The following is a 16,926-nucleotide window of genomic DNA, read 5'->3' as shown; positions in this document are numbered from 1 at the left end:
GTAGTCCTGTACCCCCCCCTGCACCTGTTGGGCGAGGGGTGTGGGTGAACTTGTGTGAAACAGAGAGGGCGGCGGGGGTAGCAGTGTTATCTGGTGTAATCCAGGTTTCAGTCAGAGCAAGGAAATGCAGAGACTTGAGGGAGGCGTGGCCTGAAATGAATTCCGGCATTTTCTTCTTGGTAGCTGCGTGGCAGTTCCAGAGGCCTCCCTCCACCACAATGTGGTGACTGGGTGAACGAGCTGGATAGATGAGATTTGAGGGATCTCTGTGACGGGAAAGGTAGTGTCTAGGGCGACAAGAGGAGGACAGTATAGGGATGGTGGGAAAGCACATTATAAACAGATATAAGAGATAATAATAATAAAGTAATAATAATAATAAAGTACAACTAATAATTATAACATAATAATAGTAATAATAGGAAGTAGGAAGTAAGTTGATACAAAACCCTAGGAGACTGCCTCCTTCGCTGGATGTGTCTGGATGTCCGGGTCTTTGGATTGGACACTAGGCTATGTTAGTCAGCCTGTGTGATTTGTTCGATAAACAGAACATCTACTGAATGTTAAACCCCCAGACCACAGAACATCTACTGAATGTTGAAACCCCCAGACCACAGAACGTCTACTGAATGTTAAACCCCCCAGACCACAGAACATCTACTGAATGTTAAACCCCCAGACCACAGAACATCTAGTGAATGTTAAACCCCCCAGACCACAGAACATCTACTGAATGTTAAAACCCCCAGACCACAGAAGATCTACTGAATGTTGAAACCCCCAGACCACAGAACATCTACTGAATGTTAAACCCCCAGACCACAGAACATCTACTGAATGTTAAAACCCCCAGACCACAGAACATCTACTGAATGTTAAAACCCCCAGACCAAAGAACATCTACTGAATGTTAAAACCCCCAGACCACAGAACATCTACTGAATGTTAAACCCCCAGACCACAGAACATCTACTGAATGTTAAAACCCCCAGACCTCAGAACATCTACTGAATGTTAAACCCCCCAGACCACAGAACATCTACTGAATGTTAAACCCCCGGACCACAGAACATCTACTGAATGTTGAAACCCCCAGACCACAGAACATCTACTGAATGTTAAAACCCCCAGACCACAGAACATCTACTGAATGTTAAACCCCCAGACCACAGAACATCTACTGAATGTTGAAACCCCCAGACCACAGAACGTCTACTGAATGTTAAACCCCCCAGACCACAGAACATCTACTGAATGTTAAACCCCCAGACCACAGAACATCTAGTGAATGTTAAACCCCCCAGACCACAGAACATCTACTGAATGTTAAAACCCCCAGACCACAGAACATCTACTGAATGTTGAAACCCCCAGACCACAGAACATCTACTGAATGTTAAACCCCCAGACCACAGAACATCTACTGAATGTTAAAACCCCCAGACCACAGAACATCTACTGAATGTTAAAACCCCCAGACCAAAGAACATCTACTGAATGTTAAAACCCGCAGACCACAGAACATCTACTGAATGTTAAAACCCCCAGACCACAGAACATCTACTGAATGTTAAAACCCCCAGACCACAGAACATCAACTGAATGTTAAACCCCCCAGACCACAGAACATCTACTGAATGTTAAAACCCGCAGACCACAGCACATCTACTGAATGTTAAAACCCCCAGACCACAGAACATCTACTGAATGGTAAAACCCCCAGACCACAGAACATCTACTGAATGTTAAACCCTCCAGACCACAGAACATCTACTGAATGTTAAACCCCCCAGACCACAGAACATCTACTGAATGGTAAAACCTCCAGACCACAGAGCATCTACTGAATGTTAAACCCCCAGACCACAGAACATCTACTGAATGTTAAACCCCCCAGACCTCAGAACATCTACTGAATGTTAAAACCCCCAGACCACATAACATCTACTGAATGTTAAAACCCCCAGACCACAGAACATCTACTGCATGTTAAACCCCCAGACCACAGAACATCTACTGAATGTTAAAACCCCTAGACCACAGAACATCTACTGAATGTTAAACCCCCAGACCACAGAACATCTACTGAATGTTAAACCCCCAGACCACAGAACATCTACTGAATGTTGAAACCCCCAGACCACAGAACACCTACTGAATGTTAAACCCCCAGACCACAGAACATCTACTGAATGTTAAACCCCCAGACCACAGAACATCTACTGAATGTTGAAACCCCAGACCACAGAACATCTACTGAATGTTAAACCCCCAGACCACAGAACATCTACTGAATGTTGAAACCCCCAGACCACAGAACATCTACTGAATGTTAAAACCCCAGACCACAGAACATCTACTGAATGTTAAACCCCCAGACCACAGAACATCTACTGAATGTTAAACCCCAGACCTCAGAACATCTACTGAATGTTAAAACCCCAGACCACAGAACATCTACTGAATGTTAAACCCCCAGACCACAGAACATCTACTGAATGTTAAAACCCCAGACCACAGAACATCTACTGAATGTTAAACCCCCAGACCACAGAACATCTACTGAATGTTAAACCCCCAGACCACAGAACATCTACTGAATGTTGAAACCCCCAGACCACAGAACATCTACTGAATGTTAAAACCCCAGACCACAGAACATCTACTGAATGTTAAACCCCCAGACCACAGAACATCTACTGAATGTTAAACCCCCAGACCACAGAACATCTACTGAATGTTGAAACCCCAGACCACAGAACATCTACTGAATGTTAAACCCCCAGACCACAGAACATCTACTGAATGTTGAAACCCCCAGACCACAGAACATCTACTGAATGTTAAACCCCAGACCACAGAACATCTACTGAATGTTAAACCCCCAGACCACAGAACATCTACTGAATGTTAAACCCCAGACCACAGAACATCTACTGAATGTTGAAACCCCAGACCACAGAACATCTACTGAATGTTAAACCCCCAGACCTCAGAACATCTACTGAATGTTAAAACCCCCAGACCACAGAACATCTACTGAATGTTAAACCCCAGACCACAGAACATCTACTGAATGTTGAAAGTTCAGGGTTTTTGGGTGCAATTGAGCAAAAAGGAAAACCTAAAAACAATTAAGAAAAATTACAAAAACTTTTGTTTATGTGACAATCCCTTTAATTCATCACAGTATTCATCATATTGTTTAGCAGAGGCCAGATGTTTATCGTATTAACAGAGGCCAGATGTTTATCGTATTAACAGAGGCCAGATGTTTATAATTATTCTCATCATAATAACAGAGGCCAGATGTTTATCATATTAACAGGCCAGATGTTTATCGTATTAACAGGCCAGATGTTTATCGTATTAACAGGCCAGATGTTTATCGTATTAACAGGTCAGATGTTTATCGTATTAACAGAGGCCAGATGTTTATCGTATTAACAGAGGCCAGATGTTTATCGTATTAACAGAGGCCAGATGTTTATCGTATTAACAGGCCAGATGTTTATCGTATTAACAGGCCAGATGTTTATCGTATTAACAGAGGCCAGATGTTTATCGTATTAACAGAGGCCAGATGTTTATCGTATTAACAGAGGCCAGATGTTTATCGTATTAACAGGCCAGATGTTTATCATATTAACAGGCCAGATGTTTATCGTATTAACAGGCCAGATGTTTATCGTATTAACAGGCCAGATGTTTATCGTATTAACAGAGGCCAGATGTTTATCGTATTAACAGAGGCCAGATGTTTATCGTATTAACAGGCCAGATGTTTATCGTATTAACAGAGGCCAGATGTTTATTGTATTAACAGAGGCCAGATGTTTATCGTATTAACAGGCCAGATGTTTATCATATTAACAGGCCAGATGTTTATCGTATTAACAGGCCAGATGTTTCTATCGTATTAACAGGCCAGATGTTTCTATCGTATAAACAGAGGCCAGATGTTTATCAAATAACAGGCCAGATGTTTATCGTATTAACAGAGGCCAGATGTTTCTATCGTATTAACAGAGGCCAGATGTTTATCATTTTAACAGAGGCCAGATGTTTCTATCGTATTAACAGAGGCCAGATGTTTATCGTATTAACAGAGGCCAGATGTTTATCATATTAACAGGCCAGATGTTTATCGTATTAACAGGCCAGATGTTTCTATCGTATTAACAGAGGCCAGATGTTTATCGTATTAACAGGCCAGATGTTTCTATCGTATTAACAGAGGCCAGATGTTTATCGTATTAACAGGCCAGATGTTTATCGTATTAACAGGCCAGATGTTTCTATCGTATTAACAGAGGCCAGATATTGTCGAGCAGGAAGTCGTGCGGAGAAGGACTGCGTGGAGCTGCTTCAGGACGCCGAGCCGCTCGACTTCAACGCTGACAGCCTGAACGATGACGCTGTGGAGGCGGAGTCTAATTCTACCAGGTAACACCTTCTGGAGGCGGTTTAAGACTCTAAACACTGTCTAATGGACTCTAATTGTAAAGGTGTGATTCAGACAGATGGACACTAGGGGGAGTCATATATATTATAGAGTCATATATTTAGAGGTGTGATTCAGACAGATGGACACTAGGGGGAGTTAGAGAGGTGTGATTACATACAAAGTCAATGTCAGACGAACAGGCGTGGCACGTTCGGCCGCCTGTTAGCCTGTTAGCCTGTTAGCTTGTTAGCATGTTAGCATGTTAGCATGCTAACGTGTCGTTTTCTCCCCTCCAGACACACAACAGGAAGATATCTGTCCATGTCCACTTCTGCTTCCCGGAGCAGGATCTTTGACGACGTCTGACCAAACACTGAAGGACGTACAGCTGTGTGTATGTGTGTATTACATACATGTACATGCTGTGTGTATGTGTGTATTACATACATGTACATGCTGTGTGTATTACATACATGTACATGCTGTGTGTATTACATACATGTACATGCTGTGTGTATTACATACATGTACATGCTGTGTGTATTACATACATGTACATGCTGTGTGTATGTGTGTATTACATACATGTACATGCTGTGTATATGTGTTTATTACATTCATGTACATGCTGTGTGTATTACATTCATGTACATGCTGTGTGTATTACATACATGTACATGCTGTGTGTATTACATACATGTACATGCTGTGTGTATTACATACATGTACATGCTGTGTGTATGTGTGTATTACATACATGTACATGCTGTGTGTATGTGTGTATTACATACATGTACATGCTGTGTGTATGTGTGTATTACATTCATGTACATGCTGTGTGTATGTGTGTATTACATTCATGTACATGCTGTGTGTATGTGTGTATTACATACATGTACATGCTGTGTGTATGTGTGTATTACATTCATGTACATGCTGTGTGTATGTGTGTATTACATACATGTACATGCTGTGTGTATTACATACATGTACATGCTGTGTGTATGTGTGTATTACATTCATGTACATGCTGTGTGTATGTGTGTATTACATACATGTACATGCTGTGTGTATGTGTGTATTACATTCATGTACATGCTGTGTGTATGTGTGTATTACATACATGTACATGCTGTGTGTATGTGTGTATTACATTCATGTACATGCTGTGTGTATGTGTGTATTACATTCATGTACATGCTGTGTGTATGTGTGTATTACATACATGTACATGCTGTGTGTATTACATTCATGTACATGCTGTGTGTATGTGTGTATTACATTCATGTACATGCTGTGTATATGTGTGTATTACATACATGTACATGCTGTGTGTATGTGTGTATTACATACATGTACATGCTGTGTGTATTACATGCATGTACATGCTGTGTGTATGTGTGTATTACATTCATGTACATGCTGTGTGTATGTGTGTATTACATTCATGTACATGCTGTGTGTATTACATTCATGTACATGCTGTGTGTATGTGTGTATTACATTCATGTACATGCTGTGTGTATGTGTGTATTACATACATGTACATGCTGTGTGTATTACATTCATGTACATGCTGTGTGTATGTGTGTATTACATTCATGTACATGCTGTGTGTATGTGTGTATTACATTCATGTACATGCTGTGTGTATGTGTGTATTACATACATGTACATGCTGTGTATATGTGTGTATTACATACATGTACATGCTGTGTATATGTGTGTATTACATACATGTACATGCTGTGTGTATGTGTGTATTACATACATGTACATGCTGTGTGTATGTGTGTATTACATACATGTACATGCTGTGTATATGTGTGTATTACATACATGTACATGCTGTGTATATGTGTGTATTACATACATGTACATGCTGTGTGTATGTGTGTATTACATACATGTACATGCTGTGTGTATGTGTGTATTACATACATGTACATGCTGTGTGTATGTGTGTATTACATTCATGTACATGCTGTGTGTACGTGTGTATTACATACATGTACATGCTGTGTGTATGTGTGTATTACATACATGTACATGCTGTGTGTACGTGTGTATTACATACATGTACATGCTGTGTGTATGTGTGTATTACATACATGTACATGCTGTGTGTATGTGTGTATTACATACATGTACATGCTGTGTGTATGTGTGTATTACATACATGTACATGCTGTGTGTATGTGTGTATTACATACATGTACATGCTGTGTGTATTACATACATGTACATGCTGTGTATATGTGTGTATTACATACATGTACATGCTGTGTGTATTACATACATGTACATGCTGTGTATATGTGTGTATTACATACATGTACATGCTGTGTGTATTACATACATGTACATGCTGTGTGTATGTGTGTATTACATACATGTACATGCTGTGTGTATGTGTGTATTACATACATGTACATGCTGTGTGTATGTGTGTATTACATTCATGTACATGCTGTGTGTACGTGTGTATTACATACATGTACATGCTGTGTGTATGTGTGTATTACATACATGTACATGCTGTGTGTATGTGTGTATTACATACATGTACATGCTGTGTGTACGTGTGTATTACATACATGTACATGCTGTGTGTATGTGTGTATTACATACATGTACATGCTGTGTGTATGTGTGTATTACATACATGTACATGCTGTGTGTATGTGTGTATTACATACATGTACATGCTGTGTGTATGTGTGTATTACATACATGTACATGCTGTGTGTATTACATACATGTACATGCTGTGTATATGTGTTGATCACAAGGCCTTGTCGAGAAGGTTATTTTTCTCTTTCTTGTACTGAAGTGTTTTCTGTAATATATTTATTTAAGTGTTCGTCAGCCCAGTGAAACGTTACGATAATATATGAATAACTTAAAGAAAAGAAAAGACAATATGAATGATACGTTGGTGACGATCAGAGTGTTTTAATGATACTTTAATGATACGTTGGTGACGATCGGAGTGTTTTGTGTTAAATAATCAAATTATGATGATTTTATTTTTCCTGATCTTTTTTGAGGGTTTTCTTTTGTATGATCGGTTGATTGACTCTCGTGTCGTGACTCTGAAATCTCTGTAGAAAAAATAATATATAACGCACGCAGCCACGCACGCACGCACGCGTGCACGCACACACACACACACACTCCTCACTGTATGTATAGATATGTCACATTTATGAACGTCATATTTGTATAAAGTTGATTTACACGTTTTTTTGTTTTGTTTTCTAACTCGCATTCACTGCTGTCGGATCGATGGTGTAACTGTTACAACAAGCCAAGTATGTCTTTAATGCGTTCATCATTGACCTCTACAACTAAAACTTAACATTAAAAACTCCTTAAACATTTTATTTATTTTAGAAATAGTTCATCTTTAGGGGGATCGAATTCCCGCTGCACTTCATGGGGCTTGAGTCGCGGCCCCCAGGTTGAGAACCCCTGCTCTATTGGGGACCGCACGTAAATCAGACGGAGCATTAGTTCGACATGCGGACGCATCTCGGACTAGCGCCTGCTCCAGTGCTTGCGGTTATGGTTAGGTTAGGGTTAGGGTTAGGTTAGGGTTTGAGGTGGGTTATGGTTAGGTTATGGTTAGGTTAGGGTTATGGTTAGGTTAGGGTTTGAGGTGGGTTGGGTTATGGTTAGGTTATGGTTAGGTTAGGGTTATGGTTAGGTTAGGGTTTGAGGTGGGTTATGGTTAGGTTAGGGTTAGGGTTAGGTTAGGGTTTGAGGTGGGTTATGGTTAGGTTATGGTTAGGTTAGGGTTATGGTTAGGTTAGGGTTTGAGGTGGGTTATGGTTAGGTTAGGGTTAGGGTTAGGTTAGGGTTATGGTTAGGTTAGGGTTTGAGGTGGGTTATGGTTAGGTTAGGGTTAGGGTTTGAGGTGGGTTATGGTTAGGTTATGGTTAGGTTAGGGTTATGGTTAGGTTAGGGTTTGAGGTGGGTTATGGTTAGGTTAGGGTTAGGGTTAGGTTAGGGTTATGGTTAGGTTAGGGTTTGAGGTGGGTTATGGTTAGGTTAGGGTTTGAGGTGGGTTATGGTTAGGTTAGGGTTAGGGTTAGGTTAGGGTTATGGTTAGGTTAGGGTTTGAGGTGGGTTATGGTTAGGTTAGGGTTTGAGGTGGGTTATGGTTAGGTTAGGGTTTGAGGTGGGTTATGGTTAGGTTAGGGTTTGAGGTGGGTTATGGTTAGGTTAGGGTTTGAGGTGGGTTGGGTTATGGTTAGGTTAGGGTTTGAGGTGGGTTATGGTTAGGTTAGGGTTTGAGGTGGGTTGGGTTATGGTTAGGTTAGGGTTTGAGGTGGGTTATGGTTAGGTTATGGTTTGAGGTGGTTGTCGTTTGTCGGACCAATGACTAGTCTAACTAACGTACTGCACCCACTCTATTCAGTGAAATAGGAACTGTACTGAAAATAAAATAGATATTTAATGTGTTTTTAATTCCTATTTTGAGTTCTAGAGGGCAATTATAACGTATTGAGTATTTATATGATTGACTTTTATTCTGAAGCAAAATGGCCGTTTTGGTAAGTTGAAGCAACCGATCACTTTGGATCGGTGTGTGCGTTGGTCGTTTGGTCACCAGGTGGTCAGCTGACCAGAATGACCATATATAGACACGCCATGGTCAGCTGACCAGAATGACCATATATAGACACGCCAGTGGTCAGCATGCAAGGCAGACAGGACGTTTTAAATTAAGATTTGGTGCCAGTTTTCTTTTTTTTTTCTTTTTTTTTGTCCATATCTTTATTTAATTTGAAAACGACAAGACATTTGCTTCTCCACCTTGACATAATGTTGTAAATATTATATTTACTATACATGTAATAACGTGTTGTAAATACTTGGTTCTACGAGATCAATAAAATGAGAGAAGAGACCTTTCAAAGGATGTTTGCATTTAATGGATTTTTTGTATTATAACGCTTTCATAAAAACATAATTTGTGACTGAGGGGCTGCCATCGTGCAAATATATATATATATATATATATATATATATATATATATATATATATATATATATATATATCCTCCAGCTTTTCACCTGAGGAGAAAAACGGAATGTATTTATTTTGTTATGCAAAATGAGTTAATATCACAGGCAGACTCTTCACATACTAGAGCATGTCTGGAATAAGTGTCAGAGCTGAAATTGACATGTAAATGCTTAAACATGTAGCTAGGTGTAATGTTAGAGTCCACAGAAGACATGTAAATATGAAATAAATGCTTAAACATGTAGCTAGGTGTAATGTTAGAGACCACAGAAGACATGTAAATATGAAATAAATGCTTAAACATGTAGCTAGGTGTAATGTTAGAGACCACAGAAGACATGTAAATATGAAATAAATGCTTAAACATGTAGCTAGGTGTAATGTTAGAGACCACAGAAGACATGTAAATATGAAAGAAATGCTTAAACATGTAGCTAGGTGTAATGTTGGAGTCCACAGAAGACATGTAAATATGAAATAAATGCTTAAACATGTAGCTAGGTGTAATGTTAGAGTCCACAGAAGACATGTAAATATTAAATAAATGCTTAAACATGTAGCTAGGTGTAATGTTAGAGACCACAGAAGACATGCAAATATTAAATAAATGCTTAAACATGTAGCTAGGTGTAATGTTAGAGTCCACAGAAGACATGTAAATATGAAATAAACGCTTAAACATGTAGCTAGGTGTAATGTTAGAGTCCACAGAAGACATGTAAACATGAAATAAACGCTTAAACATGTAGCTAGGTGTAATGTTAGAGTCCACAGAAGACATGTAAATATGAAATAAACGCTTAAACATGTAGCTAGGTGTAATGTTAGAGTCCACAGAAGACATGTAAATATGAAATAAATGCTTAAACATGTAGCTAGGTGTAATGTTAGAGTCCACAGAAGACATGTAAATATGAAATAAATGCTTAAACATGTAGCTAGGTGTAATGTTAGAGACCACAGAAGACATGCAAATATTAAATAAATGCTTAAACATGTAGCTAGGTGTAATGTTAGAGTCCACAGAAGACATGTAAATATGAAATAAACGCTTAAACATGTAGCTAGGTGTAATGTTAGAGTCCACAGAAGACATGTAAACATGAAATAAACGCTTAAACATGTAGCTAGGTGTAATGTTAGAGACCACAGAAGACATGTAAACATGAAATAAACGCTTAAACATGTAGCTAGGTGTAATGTTAGAGACCACAGAAGACATGCAAATATTAAATAAATGCTTAAACATGTAGCTAGGTGTAATGTTAGAGTCCACAGAAGACATGTAAATATGAAATAAACGCTTAAACATGTAGCTAGGTGTAATGTTAGAGTCCACAGAAGACATGTAAATATTAAATAAATGCTTAAACATGTAGCTAGGTGTAATGTTAGAGTCCACAGAAGACATGTAAATATGAAATAAACGCTTAAACATGTAGCTAGGTGTAATGTTAGAGTCCACAGAAGACATGTAAACATGAAATAAACGCTTAAACATGTAGCTAGGTGTAATGTTAGAGTCCACAGAAGACATGTAAATATGAAATAAACGCTTAAACATGTAGCTAGGTGTAATGTTAGAGTCCACAGAAGACATGTAAATATGAAATAAATGCTTAAACATGTAGCTAGGTGTAATGTTAGAGTCCACAGAAGACATGTAAATATGAAATAAATGCTTAAACATGTAGCTAGGTGTAATGTTAGAGACCACAGAAGACATGTAAACATGAAATAAATGCTTAAACATGTAGCTAGGTGTAATGTTAGAGTCCACAGAAGACATGTAAATATGAAATAAATGCTTAAACATGTAGCTAGGTGTAATGTTAGAGTCCACAGAAGACATGTAAATATGAAATAAACGCTTAAACATGTAGCTAGGTGTAATGTTAGAGTCCACAGAAGACATGTAAATATGAAATAAACGCTTAAACATGTAGCTAGGTGTAATGTTAGAGTCCACAGAAGACATGTAAATATGAAATAAATGCTTAAACATGTAGCTAGGTGTAATGTTAGAGTCCACAGAAGACATGTAAATATGAAATAAATGCTTAAACATGTAGCTAGGTGTAATGTTAGAGTCCACAGAAGACATGTAAATATGAAATAAATGCTTAAACATGTAGCTAGGTGTAATGTTAGAGACCACAGAAGTGAAACTTTCAAACCTGTTTTCTCAACTCGCTGTTTCTCTGCAAGACATTACTCTATAAGACATTACTCTATAAGACATTACTCTATAAGACATTACTCTATAAGCCATATCTCCAAAACTGGTGGGTCAAACTGAACAAACAACAAGCTACAGTATGATTCCCTGCTTTCACATGACATGAAAAAACGAAAATTAAAAAAACAACAGAAGACAGAACTACAAGAGCGCTGCTGCCGTGTCGAGGCGTTGTGAGCTTGTAGATCTGCTATATTTGGCTAATGTTCCCCCTTCAACTATGGATGCTGAGGCAAGTGATCAACAAAAGTGTCACTTTAAGATTTCTAAGCATATTTTCCTATGCTTAAAACTGCTTGCTTCGCCATAGTTTTGTCCACGACAATCGTGACGTGAAATAGTGTTCACCTCATTCTGTCTCTGAGTTTAATATGACAGTGTACTGTACAGTGTACTGTACAGTGTGCTGTTAAAATTAATGAACATCAAGGATACTTTAATAAGAAAATACCCAAGGATTAATTTCTATTCTTATTTCCAATTCAGGCATTTATCAGACGCTGTTAATCCAGAGTTATTTACAGTAAGCAAGATAATACAACACATGGTGATACATCCATGGTTCAGATTGGGAGTGAGTCTGTAGTTCTGACTGCAATGGGAAGTTCATTCCATAGGTTAGATTGGGATGAGTCTGTAGTTCTGACTGTAATGGGATGTTCATTCCATAGTTCAGATTGGGAGTGAGTCTGTAGTTCTGACTGTAATGGGAAGTTAATTCCATAGTTCAGATTGGGAGTGAGTCTGTAGTTCTGACTGGAATGGGAAGTTCATTCCATAGTTTAGATTGGGATGAGTCTGTAGTTCTGACTGTAATGGGAAGTTCATTCCATAGTTTAGATTGGGACTGAGTCTGTAGTTCTGACTGCAATGGGAAGTTCATTCCATAGTTTGGATTGGGAGTGAGTCTGTAGTTCTGACTGTAATGGGAAGTTCATTCCATAGTTCGGATTGGGAGTGAGTCTGTAGTTCTGACTGCAATGGGAAGTTCATTCCATAGTTTAGATTGGGAGTGAGTCTGTAGTTCTGACTGCAATGGGAAGTTCATTCCATAGTTTAGATTGGGAGTGAGTCTGTAGTTCTGACTGCAATGGGAAGTTCATTCCATAGTTTTGGAGCCAGAATGAAGAAGAGTTTTGAATGAAATACATAAAATGCTACTTGTGTTATATTATATTATATTATATTATATTCATATCGGCCTCTTAGTTTAAAGATCTGTAAACAGATCAACTGCACTGAGGCTGAGGTTCTATAGATCAAGGGTTCCCAAACGTTTTCATGTCAAGGACCCCCATTAGAAGAGACATGCCAGGGACCCCCATTAGAAGAGACATGCCAGGGACCCCCATTAGAAGAGACATGCCAGGGACCCCCATTAGAAGAGACATGCCAGGGACCCCCATTAGAAGAGACATGCCAGGGACCCCCATTAGAAGAGACATGCCAGGGACCCCCATTAGAAGAGATATGCCAGGGACCCCCATTAGAAGAGACATGCCAGGGACCCCCATTAGAAGAGACATGCCAGGGACCCCCATTAGAAGAGACATGCCAGGGACCCCCATTAGAAGAGATATGCCAGGGACCCCCATTAGAAGAGACATGCCAGGGACCCCCATTAGAAGAGACATGCCAGGGACCCCCATTAGAAGAGACATGCCAGGGACCCCCATTAGAAGAGACATGCCAGGGACCCCCATTAGAAGAGACATGCCAGGGACCCCCATTAGAAGAGACATGCCAGGGACCCCCATTAGAAGAGACATGCCAGGGACCCCCATTAGAAGAGACATGCCAGGGACCCCCATTAGAAGAGACATGCCAGGGACCCCCATTAGAAGAGACATGCCAGGGACCCCCATTAGAAGAGACATGCCAGGGACCCCCATTAGAAGAGACATGCCAGGGACCCCCATTAGAAGAGACATGCCAGGGACCCCCATTAGAAGAGACATGCCAGGGACCCCCATTAGAAGAGAGATGCCAGGGACCCCCATTAGAAGAGAGATGCCAGGGACCCCATTAGAAGAGATATGCCAGGGACCCCATTAGAAGAGAGATGCCAGGGACCCCCATTAGAAGAGAGATGCCAGGGACCCCCATTAGAAGAGATATGCCAGGGACCCCCATTAGAAGAGATATGCCAGGGACCCCCATTAGAAGAGACATGCCAGTGACCCCCATTAGAAGAGAGATGCCAGGGACCCCCATTAGAAGAGAGATGCCAGGGACCCCCATTAGAAGAGATATGCCAGGGACCCCCATTAGAAGAGATATGCCAGGGACCCCCATTAGAAGAGACATGCCAGGGACCCCCATTAGAAGAGAGATGCCAGGGACCCCCATTATAAGAGACATGCCAGGGACCCCCATTAGAAGAGACATGCCAGGGACCCCCATTAGAAGAGAGATGCCAGGGACCCCCATTAGAAGAGACATGCCAGGGACCCCCATTAGAAGAGACATGCCAGGGACCCCCATTAGAAGAGATATGCCAGGGACCCCCATTAGAAGAGATATGCCAGGGACCCCCATAAGAGAAGGTTTTTACGGCTCTAGCAGTGATTCAACCATTTTAATTTCAAGGACCCCCAGTTTGACATGCATTTAGTCTATGGACCCCCCATTTAATGGCATTTCTATCTCTGGGACCCCCAATTTATATTGTAAAATCAATGTTTTGGGCAGCGGTGGCCTAAGGGTTAGAGGAGCGCCCTTGTTGCCGAAAGGTTGCCGGTTCGATTCCCCGGACGGGCAGGAAAAAATCTGGGTGGGGAAGTGATTGTCATCACTCACCCACCACCGCTGAAGTGCCCTTGAGCAAGGCACTGAACCCCCAACTGCTCCCCCTGGAGCTGCTTAGTGGCCAACAGTATAAGACTGTGGTTGTACTGGTCAGCTCCCAGGTTTTAATGTGTGTGTGTGTGTGTGTGTGTGTGTGTGTGTGTGTGTGTGTGTGTGTGTGTGTGTGTGTGTGTGTGTGTGTGTGTGTGTGTGTGTGTGTGTGTGTGTGTGTGTTTCTATGTGCAGGGCGTTGCTGAAAATGAGCACCTGTGCTCAGCTACTTCCCTGGGTAAATAAATAATTACAAAAAATAATAATGTTAATTTAACTCTGAGAGTGTACAAATGCTTTTCATTTGTACACTCTCAGAGTTACAGACCCATAAGGGTCCATTTGGTTACAAACTATCATTTAGCTGGGGACCCCCTGGAACTCCCTCAAGGACCCCTGGGGTCATATCTCTTCTTCCCCATTAGAAGAGATATGCCAGGGACCCCCATTAGAAGAGACATGCCAGGGACCCCCATTAGAAGAGACATGCCAGGGACCCCCATTAGAAGAGACATGCCAGGGACCCCCATTAGAAGAGACATGCCAGGGACCCCCATTAGAAGAGACATGCCAGGGACCCCCATTAGAAGAGACATGCCAGGGACCCCCATTAGAAGAGACATGCCAGGGACCCCCATTAGAAGAGACATGCCAGGGACCCCCATTAGAAGAGACATGCCAGGGACCCCCATTAGAAGAGACATGCCAGGGACCCCCATTAGAAGAGACATGCCAGGGACCCCCATTAGAAGAGACATGCCAGGGACCCCCATTAGAAGAGACATGCCAGGGACCCCCATTAGAAGAGACATGCCAGGGACCCCCATTAGAAGAGAGATGCCAGGGACCCCCATTAGAAGAGAGATGCCAGGGACCCCATTAGAAGAGATATGCCAGGGACCCCATTAGAAGAGAGATGCCAGGGACCCCCATTAGAAGAGAGATGCCAGGGACCCCCATTAGAAGAGATATGCCAGGGACCCCCATTAGAAGAGATATGCCAGGGACCCCCATTAGAAGAGACATGCCAGTGACCCCCATTAGAAGAGAGATGCCAGGGACCCCCATTAGAAGAGAGATGCCAGGGACCCCCATTAGAAGAGATATGCCAGGGACCCCCATTAGAAGAGATATGCCAGGGACCCCCATTAGAAGAGACATGCCAGGGACCCCCATTAGAAGAGAGATGCCAGGGACCCCCATTATAAGAGACATGCCAGGGACCCCCATTAGAAGAGACATGCCAGGGACCCCCATTAGAAGAGAGATGCCAGGGACCCCCATTAGAAGAGACATGCCAGGGACCCCCATTAGAAGAGACATGCCAGGGACCCCCATTAGAAGAGATATGCCAGGGACCCCCATTAGAAGAGATATGCCAGGGACCCCCATAAGAGAAGGTTTTTACGGCTCTAGCAGTGATTCAACCATTTTAATTTCAAGGACCCCCAGTTTGACATGCATTTAGTCTATGGACCCCCCATTTAATGGCATTTCTATCTCTGGGACCCCCAATTTATATTGTAAAATCAATGTTTTGGGCAGCGGTGGCCTAAGGGTTAGAGGAGCGCCCTTGTTGCCGAAAGGTTGCCGGTTCGATTCCCCGGACGGGCAGGAAAAAATCTGGGTGGGGAAGTGATTGTCATCACTCACCCACCACCGCTGAAGTGCCCTTGAGCAAGGCACTGAACCCCCAACTGCTCCCCCTGGAGCTGCTTAGTGGCCAACAGTATAAGACTGTGGTTGTACTGGTCAGCTCCCAGGTTTTAATGTGTGTGTGTGTGTGTGTGTGTGTGTGTGTGTGTGTGTGTGTGTGTGTGTGTGTGTGTGTGTGTGTGTGTGTGTGTGTGTGTGTGTGTGTGTGTGTGTGTGTGTGTTTCTATGTGCAGGGCGTTGCTGAAAATGAGCACCTGTGCTCAGCTACTTCCCTGGGTAAATAAATAATTACAAAAAATAATAATGTTAATTTAACTCTGAGAGTGTACAAATGCTTTTCATTTGTACACTCTCAGAGTTACAGACCCATAAGGGTCCATTTGGTTACAAACTATCATTTAGCTGGGGACCCCCTGGAACTCCCTCAAGGACCCCTGGGGGTCCCCGGACCCCACTTTTGGTCTATGAACCCCTCAGGAATTAAATGATAATAGTCTGTAGGCAACAACCAGAGCAACAACCTCTAACTTAACTTAACAGACCTACAGACACAACCTCTAACTATGATTAATTCCTGTTCTGTTCTGTCTATTTGTACGTCTCTAAATGCTATGATGAATTGAACAAGGTTGACCCTCTTGTAAACAAGTGTAATGCTTTATGGTGTCGTCCACTCACAGTTAACAGTCTTTGTATTGATTGTGCTTG

The 16,926-nt window shown here is 41.5% G+C and overlaps 1 protein-coding gene across 2 annotated transcripts in view; it reads left to right on the top strand.

Annotated features, from left to right (window-relative positions):
- The window catches only part of lmbrd2b (LMBR1 domain containing 2b), a 57,087-nt gene extending 52,238 nt beyond the window's left edge, over positions 1-4,849 (top strand). For both annotated transcript variants that reach the window (XM_079523724.1, XM_079523723.1), the window contains exons 17-18: positions 4,317-4,449; positions 4,747-4,849. The gene's annotated coding sequence lies outside the window, so the exon portion shown is untranslated. The remainder of the gene's footprint in view (positions 1-4,316; positions 4,450-4,746) is intronic.
- Positions 4,850-16,926: the final 12,077 nt, after the last annotated feature.

The sequence above is a fragment of the Electrona antarctica genome, assembly GCF_951216825.1.
Source record: "Electrona antarctica genome assembly, chromosome: 16".
Taxonomy (NCBI): Eukaryota; Metazoa; Chordata; class Actinopteri; order Myctophiformes; family Myctophidae; genus Electrona; species Electrona antarctica.
This window is presented reverse-complemented; position numbering and strand designations above follow the sequence as displayed.